Below are 12,188 nucleotides of genomic sequence, written 5' to 3'. Positions count from 1 at the left end.
AAGAGTCCTTGGGCAAGACTCCTAACACCGCCTTGGCCTACCAGTGTAAAATGATCAAGTTGTAAGTCGCTCTGGATACGAGCGTCAGCCAAATGCCGTAAACGTAGATAAAATAGGTGTTGAAAAATAGCTACAACTCATACTGGGCTTCCTTGTGGTTTGGGAATGGTTAAACGAACACATTGGTATATATATGAAAAACCTGTATTAGTATTTTTTTGTATTGTAGCATCCACATCAAAGTAAGCCACAGAGGAGGCCATGTTTCTGCTGTGAGAAGTGCTCGCTCTGAACTTTCTGAACACTGAACTTGTAGGGGAGGTCACCACCAACCATGGGCTTCACCTTGATGGTGATGTCCCCCCCCCCCCCCCCCAAAACACCCCCCAAACTAAATTCACTCCCTCACACAGAATAGCATATAAAACAGGCACAGAACCTAAATAAACAAATAAGGAACAATAAGCAGCACAATTAGTACCTTTTCAGCAGGGCACACGTCTACCATGGGCCTTGGCAGCAGCCACGCCTCCCAAGCTCATCAGGGCCAGGGCCAATACACTACTAAACTTACAGTTTCAATAAATATGACTTGTGTGAAGTGTGTACTATTTCTTGAACCCAGTTATATTTACAAACCCAGCTCCCCAAAAGTTAGGACAGTAGGTTAAATGAAAATAAAAATAGGAAGCAGTGATGTTTTAGCAGTGATCATTTTCAACCTCTCACGTTTATAGATCACTGTAAATATATGATCATTTCAAATTTGATGCCTGCAGCACATTGCTAAAAAGTTGGGAAAGGGGCAGCGTATGACTCGGAGGTCATGATCAAACCTGTTTGGGAACTTTCCACAGAGAAACAGGTGACTAGGTAAAAAGTGCTACTGTTATGACTGGGTATAAAAGCACCATTCACGAAAAAATGACATGAGCAAATAGTTCAACAGTTTAAGAACAATGTTTTTTTCTGCACCATTGCAAGGCATTTAGGGATTTCACCTCCTACAGTCCATAGCATTCTTAAAAGATTCAGAGAATCTGGAGGAATCTTTGTGCATAAAAGGCAAGGCCAAAAAACAACACTGGACACCTGCGACCTTCGATTCCTCAGATGGCACTGACATACGTCTACAATGAATGGGACTGTACGAGCTCAGGAATACTTCAGAAGACCCTTCGTTTTTTGCCGCAGTCCTTCACTGCATCCACAAATGTCAAGTTAAACTCTGCTGTGCAAAGTGGAGGCCATATATCAACAACATCCAGAAACACTGCCGACTTCTCTGGGCTAAAGCCCATCTGAGATGAACTAACGTAGAGTGGAAATGTGTATTATGGTCTAAGTGCACCTTTCAAACTGTTTTTGGAAATAAGTGACGTCATGCTCTGTAGGCAAAAGAGGAATAGGACCTTCTAAATTGATACCAATGCAAAGTTCAAAAGCCATTATCGAGTAAGACACAAAGGAAGCCAGGATTCTGCTGCTAGAAGTGCTCTTTATTGAACACACCAGCAGAAAGGCACATACAGAGCACTGATCTTGCAAAGCTCAAAAGCTTGGGTGGGGTGTGTTAGTGCCATAGGCATGTGTGTCTTTCACTCCTGTGAAGGTACCATTACTGCTGAGGGGTTCATAAGCAACATAAGCTGCCATCTAGACAATGTATTTTTCAGAGATTTCCCTACTTGTTTCAGCAAGACAACCAAGAGAATGCCAAGCCACGTTCGTAGTGTGGCAACAAATAAACAGTAACTGCATTAAAATGTGCAGAAGTGTGTTCACCATAGATGATGTGTTAACCTAGTTTCACCTAAAAAATGAACAAATTTATTTGATTTGACCAAATTCTGCATATCACTGCTGTCGGAACAAAACCTTGTATCTCCAAAATGACAACTTTACAGGAGAAGGAGAAAACTTCCTTTACTTTTAATGAAAGTCAATGGAACCAGACTTTTTTCCAAGTCATTTTGGGCTGTTTATTTTAGTCCATTCATCATGAAATGTACACAGAACGTAAAGGGTAACAGGTATTTTCAAATTACGTCAGAAACTGAAAAACGAAGATACAGAGTTTTGTCCTGACAACGGCAATATGATTGAAGCACGATCAGGACGGGTTGTTGAGAACAAAACGTCAGCAAAGAGAGGCCCTGTGTTATAATCACACCCAAATCTGAACTCTGTACATCATAGCACTGATTTATGCTTTCAAACACAAAAAAAGACGCATTATACGTTAATATTGTGATGAAGTCCAGTTATGACTCCCTGTTACTTCATATTTCACATCATATTTATTTCTCACTTGGCCTGAGATTCTGAGGCACTCGTGATGGGTCGGTCGCGGCGACGGGAGCCGTGTTTTTTTTTCTGTTAAAAAAGTTAGTGATTGTTAATGATTGGTCAAGATGTGTGGCGGCGTCTGTGAGTCTTCACTGAGCTCGGAGACGAGAGAGAGCGAGGGAACGTTGTGCTTTACATAGTCAGACAGACAACACGCTGGAAAGGTGAGGGAAAAATGAGCGACAGGACATGAAGTGAAGTTTGGACACATTTTAACGTGATGGACAGTTCAAGGGCAGAGTGAAGACGTTCAAAGTTCAAATTTCATATCAAGCAGGCTTCACAAATAGCCTGCACAGGCATATGTGAACTGCTCATCCATCAGTGCACTTAGAAGAGAAAAGACAAGCAACGGTATATAAATAAAGCCATATAAGCAATAAGCATTTGATATAATGTATGTTTTTACATTAGTAATCCATTTTACACATAATAATAATAATAATTTAAGCAACAAAAAAAATCTGAGGAGAAACTCGGGACCCGAAAGGTGAGCTGAGCCAAAAGAACCGGCTCTCTAACAAAAAAACCTGAAAAGAGTGTGTGACCTGTGACAGTGACCTCTAACAGCTCTCAGTAGCCCATGCACAGCGTCCTTCACTGTTTGGTATACTGGTCAGACAACTATCAGACTCTTCATATGTGGAACCAGCTGTGAACTGTGGAAAGACAGGCCTGTTCAGCGAAGGAGTTTGTACTAGAGAGTTTTGCTCCAAACACTTCATTGGAAATCAGGCAATTGATTATTAATTCATTTTGAGCGATCGATGTTCAGTTTTATGTTGTTAGTAACGTTAACCAGGTATGCACTCCTACTGTATATGAATGCTGCTGCTACACCAGTATCAAAAAGACATCTTTGACATCATGCATAATCATCATCATCTCAGGAATAGAGCTAATGGGTCGGTTCGGGTTCCCCGAGCTCTCTGAAGCCCTCTCAGGCCAAGTCTGACCATTGATGAGGGTTTTATCTTAGGAACGTCAGCCTTTCATGAACACATGCATCACCACAGTGCCAGACATTCTGGAAATGAAGCATCGATAATCCCTTTAAGAAAGCGAACAGCAACCAAACATAAGACTTGAGCATTGATAACTTACTAAGCCAAGTTATTGAAAAAAATTAAAAATCATGACATGGTCTCTGCAGAGCTCTTAAACGGAGTTCGGACTTGCTGTGTAGTAATGAGACATAGTGGACAAGATTACATCCTGATATGTGGGACGTTGGGGTGAAATTACCTGCTTTGACAATAGAGCTGTAATGTTTGGCTGCACTTTATTTAAGCACACAATAATTATTATTATATTTTATTAAACAAAGCGTCTCACTGGTGATCTACTCTCATAATTTGGCAGTGACCCCTTTGACTTGTTTAAACGTGCTGCCAGAGGAGTCATGGCACACGCCTGTGTACTTTGGCCTCACCGAAAGGTACTAGTAGGCAGAATCGGCGCTTTCTGTGTGCTACTATTTTTTCTATCACTGTATAAAAGAGGCAAGTGGCAACTTTGACAATGAAAAGTACTGGAAATGGGCAAGAACGTTTCAAGTGTTCATTTAGACCACAGAATGTGAGCTTCTGATTAAAAGAAAGCTAATTAAAATTGGAAAAATTCCAAAGAATTGGAATCAGCCATAAAGCACGCACCGTACTGCACTACACTACATACACTGCTTGGACATTACTGGTGAAATTTGAATGTAGCAAAGATTTTCTCAAGACTGTTTCTTTATTTTATAATGATCAGTGGTCAGAGAGCTTTGGTTCAATTACTAATCAAGGTATTATCCCCCAAAGCATACACAAAACAGCAGAATAGAACCAGAAATACCAGAGAATTAGTTCCGCAACTAAGCGTTATTAAGTCTGAAGTTGACTAACTTTGACCATTTTTTCAATTTACTAATCAACCACACTGTAACCAGCGGTAACCATACTGTAACCAGCGGTAACCACACTGTAACCAGCGGTAACCACACTGTAACCAGCGGTAACCACACTGTAACCAGCGGTAACCACACTGTAACCAGCGGTAACCACACTGCAACCAGCGGACTTTGAACATTCCAGATCTTACCTTCTTCAGTTCTTCTCTTTTTGCTGACACCGAAGGTGACACATTATTAAGTAGTGGTTAATTGTTAATTAGCGGTTGAAGTGATTTCTTCTTTTATGGAGAGGTGAAACAGTGGAAACCACACTGCCCCCTAGACTTCTTGTAGCATAGTGCAGTCTGTCAGAACGACTAGGCAATACTTTTTCAAACACACCCTCACCAACTTTTGCTTGAGCGGCCTTTTCCAATCAAAACATGCATACTCTCAGCTAGGTTAATGGCTGTTCAGCTAGCCACGCCAACTTTGTAATCCAAAATGAGTTTTTCTTTTAGATTTTTAAATATATTGTACATAGAATTTGTGAAAAAGTGCTTTGTCTGGCTCTAAGCTTTGGTTTGAAACCACAGTGTGTTGTCTTTATTCTGCAAGCAACCACAGTAAAGTGATGAAGTCATATCAGCAGTCACGTATGCGATGGAGTAGCTTGCTATGCAAAACTCATTCTGAGCACTAAATGAGATGCTGGTGTTGAAATATTACGCACTTTTAAAGTATTTTATTGCACGGATTACAAACCGCTTTGTCGATTCCTTTGCTGTTCGCTCTGTCGCTCGCCTCTCTGAGGGCTCATCTAATAAACTCTACTTGAGCTCATACAGTAATGGAACAGCCCTTAATATGGTTTCAGGGATTCACCTGATGAGAAGTGGTGAGGACTTGTTAAAACAGGTGTTCAAACTGTAGTATAAGCACTATTTACTTAATAAATTGTTCCCTTAGTAATAAATAAATGCTAACAATTTATTTTAAGGGTCCACCATAGATGTTTATACTTATAACAATCATTTAAATATCTATTTAATGCAAATGAACATTAAGCTGAATGTAATAGGTTCTATGTAATCTTATCCTAAACCCAAACCTAACTTTAATTAGTTCAATCCAAAACCTGTATAGAACCTCTTTTAAATGGTTCTATATAGCACTACAAAGGGTTTTCCTGTTGTTACGCTGTCAATCTTGTAACAATAGAAGAACCCTTTTCAAACACTTCAAGAACCCTTGACGAACCGCCTTTTTAAAGTGTGTGATCATAAACCTGACACTGACTCTGATCTTGAGTTTCACCAGAGAGTTTGCCGGTAATTTGAGCATCTTTAGATAATCTGTACGGGACTAAAACTGAACTAAAGTGTGGCCTAAATGAATCAAATAAACATGAAGGGCAGCTTTTACTCAGTGTTCACTCACATGTTATACGTACTGTACAGCCGATAAGTAACCAAGACTTAGACAGAGAGTCATATTGACGTCACTAGTGATGAAGTAATAAGTCATGAAGTAAAGCCTTCTCAGCCTGGTGGAAAAATATCTCTGGCCAGTAACAATGTCTATATTTAGAAATTAACACAGGCTAAAACAAAATCCTAGTAAATACTAGATTAGCCAGTGGAGTTAAGGCTATTTGGAGCAGGTTTGGATTTGCTGATGAAGAGAAGACAATAAGTGGCTGAAATGGCCATAGAACTCCACTGAAGCACAGGCACTAGAACCCTACTGAACTCAGCCCTTAGAACTCTACTGAAGCTCAGCCCATAGAACTCCACTGAAGCACAGCCATTAGAACTCTACTGAACTCAGGCCTTAGAACTCTACTGAAGCTCAGCCCATAGAACTCTACTGAAGCTCAGCCCATAGAACTCCACTGAAGCACAGCCACTAGAACCCTACTGAACTCAGCCCTTAGAACTCTACTGAAGCTCAGCCCATAGAACTCCATTGAAGCACAGCCACTAGAACCCTACTGAACTCAGCCCATAGAACTCTACTGAAGCTCAGCCCATAGAACTCCACTGAAGCACAGCCATTAGAACCCTATTGAACTCAGCCCTTATAACTCTATTGAAGCACAGCTACTAGAACCCTATTGAACTCAGCCCTTATAGCTCTATTAAAGCTCAGCTACTAGAACCCTATTGAACTCAGCCCTTATAACTCTATTGAAGCACAGCTACTAGAACCCTATTGAACTCAGCCCTTATTACTCCATTGAAGCACAGCTACTAGAACCCTATTGAACTCAGCCCTTATTACTCCATTGAAGCACAGCCACTAGAACCCTATTGAACTCAGCCCTTATTACTCCATTGAAGCACAGCCACTAGAACCCTATTGAACTCAGCCCTTATTACTCCATTGAAGCACAGCCACTAGAACCCTATTGAACTCAGCCCTTATAACTCTATTGAAGCACAGCTACTAGAACCCTATTGAACTCAGCCCTTAGAACTCTACTGAAGCTCAGCCCATAGAACTCCACTGAAGCACAGCCATTAGAACTCTACTGAACTCAGGCCTTAGAACTCTACTGAAGCTCAGCCCATAGAACTCCACTGAAGCACAGCCACTAGAACCCTACTGAACTCAGCCCTTAGAACTCTACTGAAGCTCAGCCCATAGAACTCCATTGAAGCACAGCCACTAGAACCCTACTGAACTCAGCCCATAGAACTCTACTGAAGCTCAGCCCATAGAACTCCACTGAAGCACAGCCATTAGAACCCTATTGAACTCAGCCCTTATAACTCTATTGAAGCACAGCTACTAGAACCCTATTGAACTCAGCCCTTATAGCTCTATTAAAGCTCAGCTACTAGAACCCTATTGAACTCAGCCCTTATAACTCTATTGAAGCACAGCTACTAGAACCCTATTGAACTCAGCCCTTATTACTCCATTGAAGCACAGCTACTAGAACCCTATTGAACTCAGCCCTTATTACTCCATTGAAGCACAGCCACTAGAACCCTATTGAACTCAGCCCTTATTACTCCATTGAAGCACAGCCACTAGAACCCTATTGAACTCAGCCCTTATTACTCCATTGAAGCACAGCCACTAGAACCCTACTGAACTCAGCCCTTATAGCTCTATTAAAGCTCAGCCCATAGAACTCTATTGAAGCACAGCCACTAGAACCCTATTGAACTCAGCCCTTATTACTCCATTGAAGCACAGCCACTAGAACCCTACTGAACTCAGCCCTTATAGCTCTATTAAAGCTCAGCCCATAGAACTCTATTGAAGCACAGCCACTAGAACCCTATTGAACTCAGCCCTTATAGCTCTTTTTTTATATAACATATTTTTTCTATATCATTTGAAACAGCTGCTCTTTACTTTGTGTGAACATTTCACTATTAGAACTGCTAAAATCTGTGCACAGTGGTTTACAGGAAAGGAAAAGGATGCATGGCCTTCGCTGAGATTTTGGAAATGCTGGTTTTTAGTTGTTGTTTTTTTTTCTTGGTGTGTTTGTTTTTCAGGGGAAGCCATAATATTTTAAGATATTCGTTACTATCCCTTCACATTCATGTGATCAATCGTAATAGTGTATTATGTTCTTAATTAATACTGCGATGTTCATCCATTGAAATGTAACAGATGAACATTATAGAGAAGTATAGAGTTGTTTTGATTTTCTGGTAAAATACCTTTTCCATAAGCATCTTTTTTTCCATAATGCACAGTGACAACTAATCACCTCTGATGACTTACACAGTTGTGACACTAAGACCTCGCCGTGTTTATCACTGTTGTCATGACTGCAGTTCAGCCAAACTGTCATTTGAAGCAGAAAATCAGCATAAAATTCTAACAGCTCGGAAAATCCCAGAGCCAGAACTTAAACATGCAGTGGAGAAAAACAAAGAGCCTGCGTTAATCGGATAACCGGTGTAGCTCAGGAAGTTCTGGCCCATGGCTGCCTGAGTCACCACACTTGAATGTTAAAGCGCATGTGACCAAATTACAGCGCCCATCCGTCCCTGACCGTGCCGTTCTAGCAGCCAGGCTGTGTGTGTGGGCACTGTAGTGGGGGGTCTCCCTCACTCCTCTCTCTCTAGCGGAGAAAATAGCCGGCACATTCTGCACCTAGACGCAGAAGATTCCAAGACATAATTACAAGTACACCTACAGGTCCACGAGACCACATCTGTAGTGAACTTCACACAAAAAAACACGGAAGCGGAATCAGGCGTTCAACTGCAAACACTGGGCTGCCAGAGCGCTTCTATTATAACGCAGGTCCAATGTTTTTACTGCTTTTGCTGACCACCCTGTGCGGTAGGTGAGGTCCTAGTCAAAACCCCCTGCAGCGATTGGCTCTAATCCGCTGCCTTCTGTCTGACGAGCGCTCCATAACCTGGAATCCGAAGAATTCCCTCATGGGATGAAGTGGCCAACACATCGCTTCCTGCGCAGTTTTTCTTTCATGCACTGGATGATACTCTGCCTCCTCAATTCAGTTCAACTTTATTCCTGCACACAATGATCAGATGGAATAAAATAGACCTAACAGATGAACTCGCCTTGGCATCGTCTTGCTGAAATAAGCAGGACGTCCCTGAAAAAGACGTTGCTCCAAAACCTGTATGTACCTTTCAGCATTAATGGGGCCTTCACAGATGTGCAGGTTACCCCTGCCATGGGCACTAATACCCCCCCACACCATCAGAGATGCTGGCTTTTGAACTTTGCACTGATAACAATCCAGACAGTCCTTTTCCTCTTTGGCCCAGAGGACACGACGTCCATGATTTCCAAAAACAGTTTGAAATGTGGACGCGTCAGACCACAGGACACTTTTCCACTCTGCGTCAGTCCATCTCAGATGAGCTCGGCCCAGAGAAGCCGGCGGCGTTTCTGGGTGTTGTTGATATCTGGCTTCGCTTTGCATGGCAGAGTTTTAACCTGCACTTGTAGATGGAGCGACGAACTGTGTTCACTGACAGTGGTTTTCTGAAGTGTTCCTGAGCCCATGTGGGAATATCCGTTACAGAATGATGTCGGTTTTTAATACAGTGCTGCCTGAGGGATCGAAGGTCACGGCATTCAATGTGGTTTTCTGCCTTGCTGCTTACTTGCAGAGATTTCTCCAGATTCTCTGAATCTTTTGATGATATTATGGACTGTAGATGATGAAATCCCTAAATTCCTTGCAGTTGCACGTTGAGAAACGTTGTTCTTAAACTGTTGGACTATTTGCTCACGCAGTTGTTCACTAAGTGGTGAACCTCGCCCGTCCCTGCTTGTGAATGACTGAGCCTTTCAGGGATGCTCCCTTTATACCCAATCATGACACTCACCTGTTTCCAATTAACCTGTTCATCTGTGGAAAGTTCCAAACAGGTGTTTTTTGAGCATTCCTCAACTTTCCCAGTCTTTTGTTGCCCCTGTCCCAACTTCTTTGGAACGTATATCTTGTCTTTGTACTGCTTTCATTCAAGTATAGGTCAAGGTAGATAAATAATAATAATAATAATAATAATAATAATAATAATAATAATAATAATAGTAATAAATCAGTGCTTTCTGTGTTTAGCTGTATTTTACCTACTGTCCCACCAATTTTGGAACTGATTGTATTTTTTGCAGTCGCATTTTAACAATTTTGGAATCTGGGAATGCTGTAGCCCTCTCAGCACCCCCACTTCCCACATCCCTGACACAGACCATGATTCAAAACATCCAATAGTGCATGTACAAGCATGTGATTAGGTTTCTGAGTTTATGGGAGAGACCATGGTTGAAGTTTTATGCGTGCTGGTCAGAAGGCGAATTGTTGCGAGCGGCAGCAAAAATGTCATCTCACAGTACATGGCAGTAAAGAATGTGACTCTCTGTCTCTCTCTCTCTCTTTCTCTCTCACTCACTCACTCACTCTGCCTCTCTCTCCAGTACATTACTGTTTATGAGCCATGAGCCCCGCATACCTCACTGACAGTGCCAACAACAGCCTGTCAGATTCACATTCAAAGCCATTTTGTTATACAGAGGCTTTATTATTTTGTCTTTTTTTCTCTCTAAAGCCTGAGCCTGCTTCATTCGCAATGCTTGATAGCTTACAGAGGTATGAAGACTAGCCTAGCCCATGCTCCCTAAAGTTGAAGTGGTTTTATTTAGAGAAAAATCTACATTGTAGGACATTCCAGTTTAAAGTTAGTGTTCAACATTATTTGTCATGGTATTGCAGTATTTCATAGTGCAGCATTGCATCATCTGTTTGACACAATTCACGATTTTAAATCACTCTCATGTTTATCAATGTTCACTTACTGCAAATTCCTGTTATGTCAACCAAATCCTATCCTATAATCACTGAGCTGTATATATATATATATATATATATATATATATGTACATACTGAGTTCAGAACCATCAGCCAACTGTGTTTTGCACACTGTGGAATTAGACCTCCGCATTTAACCCATCCGTGCAGTGAAACACCCACACAACACACATGCACACTAGTGAACACACACACTAGGGGGCAGTGAGCACACTTGCCTGGAGCGGTGGGCAGCCCTATCCATGGCGCCCGGGGAGCAATTGAGGGTCAGGTGTCTTGCTCAAGGGCACTTCAGTCATAGACTGTCAGCCAAGGGGATCGAACCAGTAACCTTCTGGTCACAGGGCTGGTTCTCCAGCAAGATATATATACATACATACACACACACACACACACACACACATATACACATATACACATATATATAGTAAGTTAAGGTATAGAGGCTAGAAGTGACCTTCCGTTTTGCCTGGCCTCCAGGTCCTAAGGGCTAAGTGTGTTTTTAAAACTCCAAATGAAAAATGATTTAATTTTACAGGCCTATTTATATTGATGGAAACTGGAAATAAAAGCTTGCTTTTCAGACAGCCAAGCCTAGTTTTCCTCTGGATTCACTGCATCTACAGACCTCTGAGTACATGTTATTATATTGTCATTTGCCATTAGCATTCGGATGAACCCTGGGTCTAAGCCGTTTTAGCTGTAGTGGAACTATACACCCTGTGGTTAACTGATCCAGAGCCAATACATTTTGTCCCTACATATCACCGTGTCATATGAATGGCATAGTCATCAAACGGGAATATTGCTTGTTATATGATGATGATGATGATGATGATAAAAATTTGTCAGACGACTGGCAACCTCACTGGTAGTTGGCTTTGAGTGAAGTGGACTATGATGTAATATTTATAATAGCAGTAATATTAGCATTTTGACTCCTTAAAGCCTTCATGATTCAGGCGACTGAGGGACGTTGAAGGGAAGAATGTACAAAGCATATCAGCTTGGAGATGTTTTTTTACCACTGCACATAATTTGAAAAGAACACCGTTCACTTTTTCCAAAAAGAAAAACTACTTAGACCCGGACTTCCTAATCTGGGCGTGACACAGACGGCAAAATGACGTATGAGCAAAGTGGTCTGTGTCTATTGTGTTTAGGAAACATCTCATCAGAGAGTGACTTAGTAAGAAACTCATACAAAAATATAATGAAATGTAGTCGGGGTTTCCAGGTGTCCGGGTTAGAGCTCAGTTGTCCAGCATTGAAGTGTCTAGTGGAGTCTAAATTTATTCCATCTGTCGAGGAAGATGAAGTCCCATTCTAAGTCCATTCTTGTCATTGCACTGGTCTCTCTCTCTCTCTCTCTCTCTCTCTCTCTCTCTCTCTCTCTCTCTCTCTCTCTCTCTCTCTCTCTCTCTCTCTCTCTCTCTGGTACTGTTACTACTTTGCACCTGCTATTTAGTGCAGTATTTAGGTCCTGCTATGGTGGGCTTCAGAATGGTGAGTGAACCTGTTATTTCTCAATTACAGTCACTTCATCTTCATCTACAGTGTGTTACTTATTGGTTTGCCTACAGAGGACGGTTTATATATGGTTTCAAATAGTACAGCTCTAAAAGGTTTCGGCTAGATATCCA

Source organism: Pygocentrus nattereri, chromosome 2 (assembly GCF_015220715.1).
Source record: "Pygocentrus nattereri isolate fPygNat1 chromosome 2, fPygNat1.pri, whole genome shotgun sequence".
In the NCBI taxonomy this organism is placed as follows: domain Eukaryota; kingdom Metazoa; phylum Chordata; class Actinopteri; order Characiformes; family Serrasalmidae; genus Pygocentrus; species Pygocentrus nattereri.
This window is presented reverse-complemented; position numbering follows the sequence as displayed.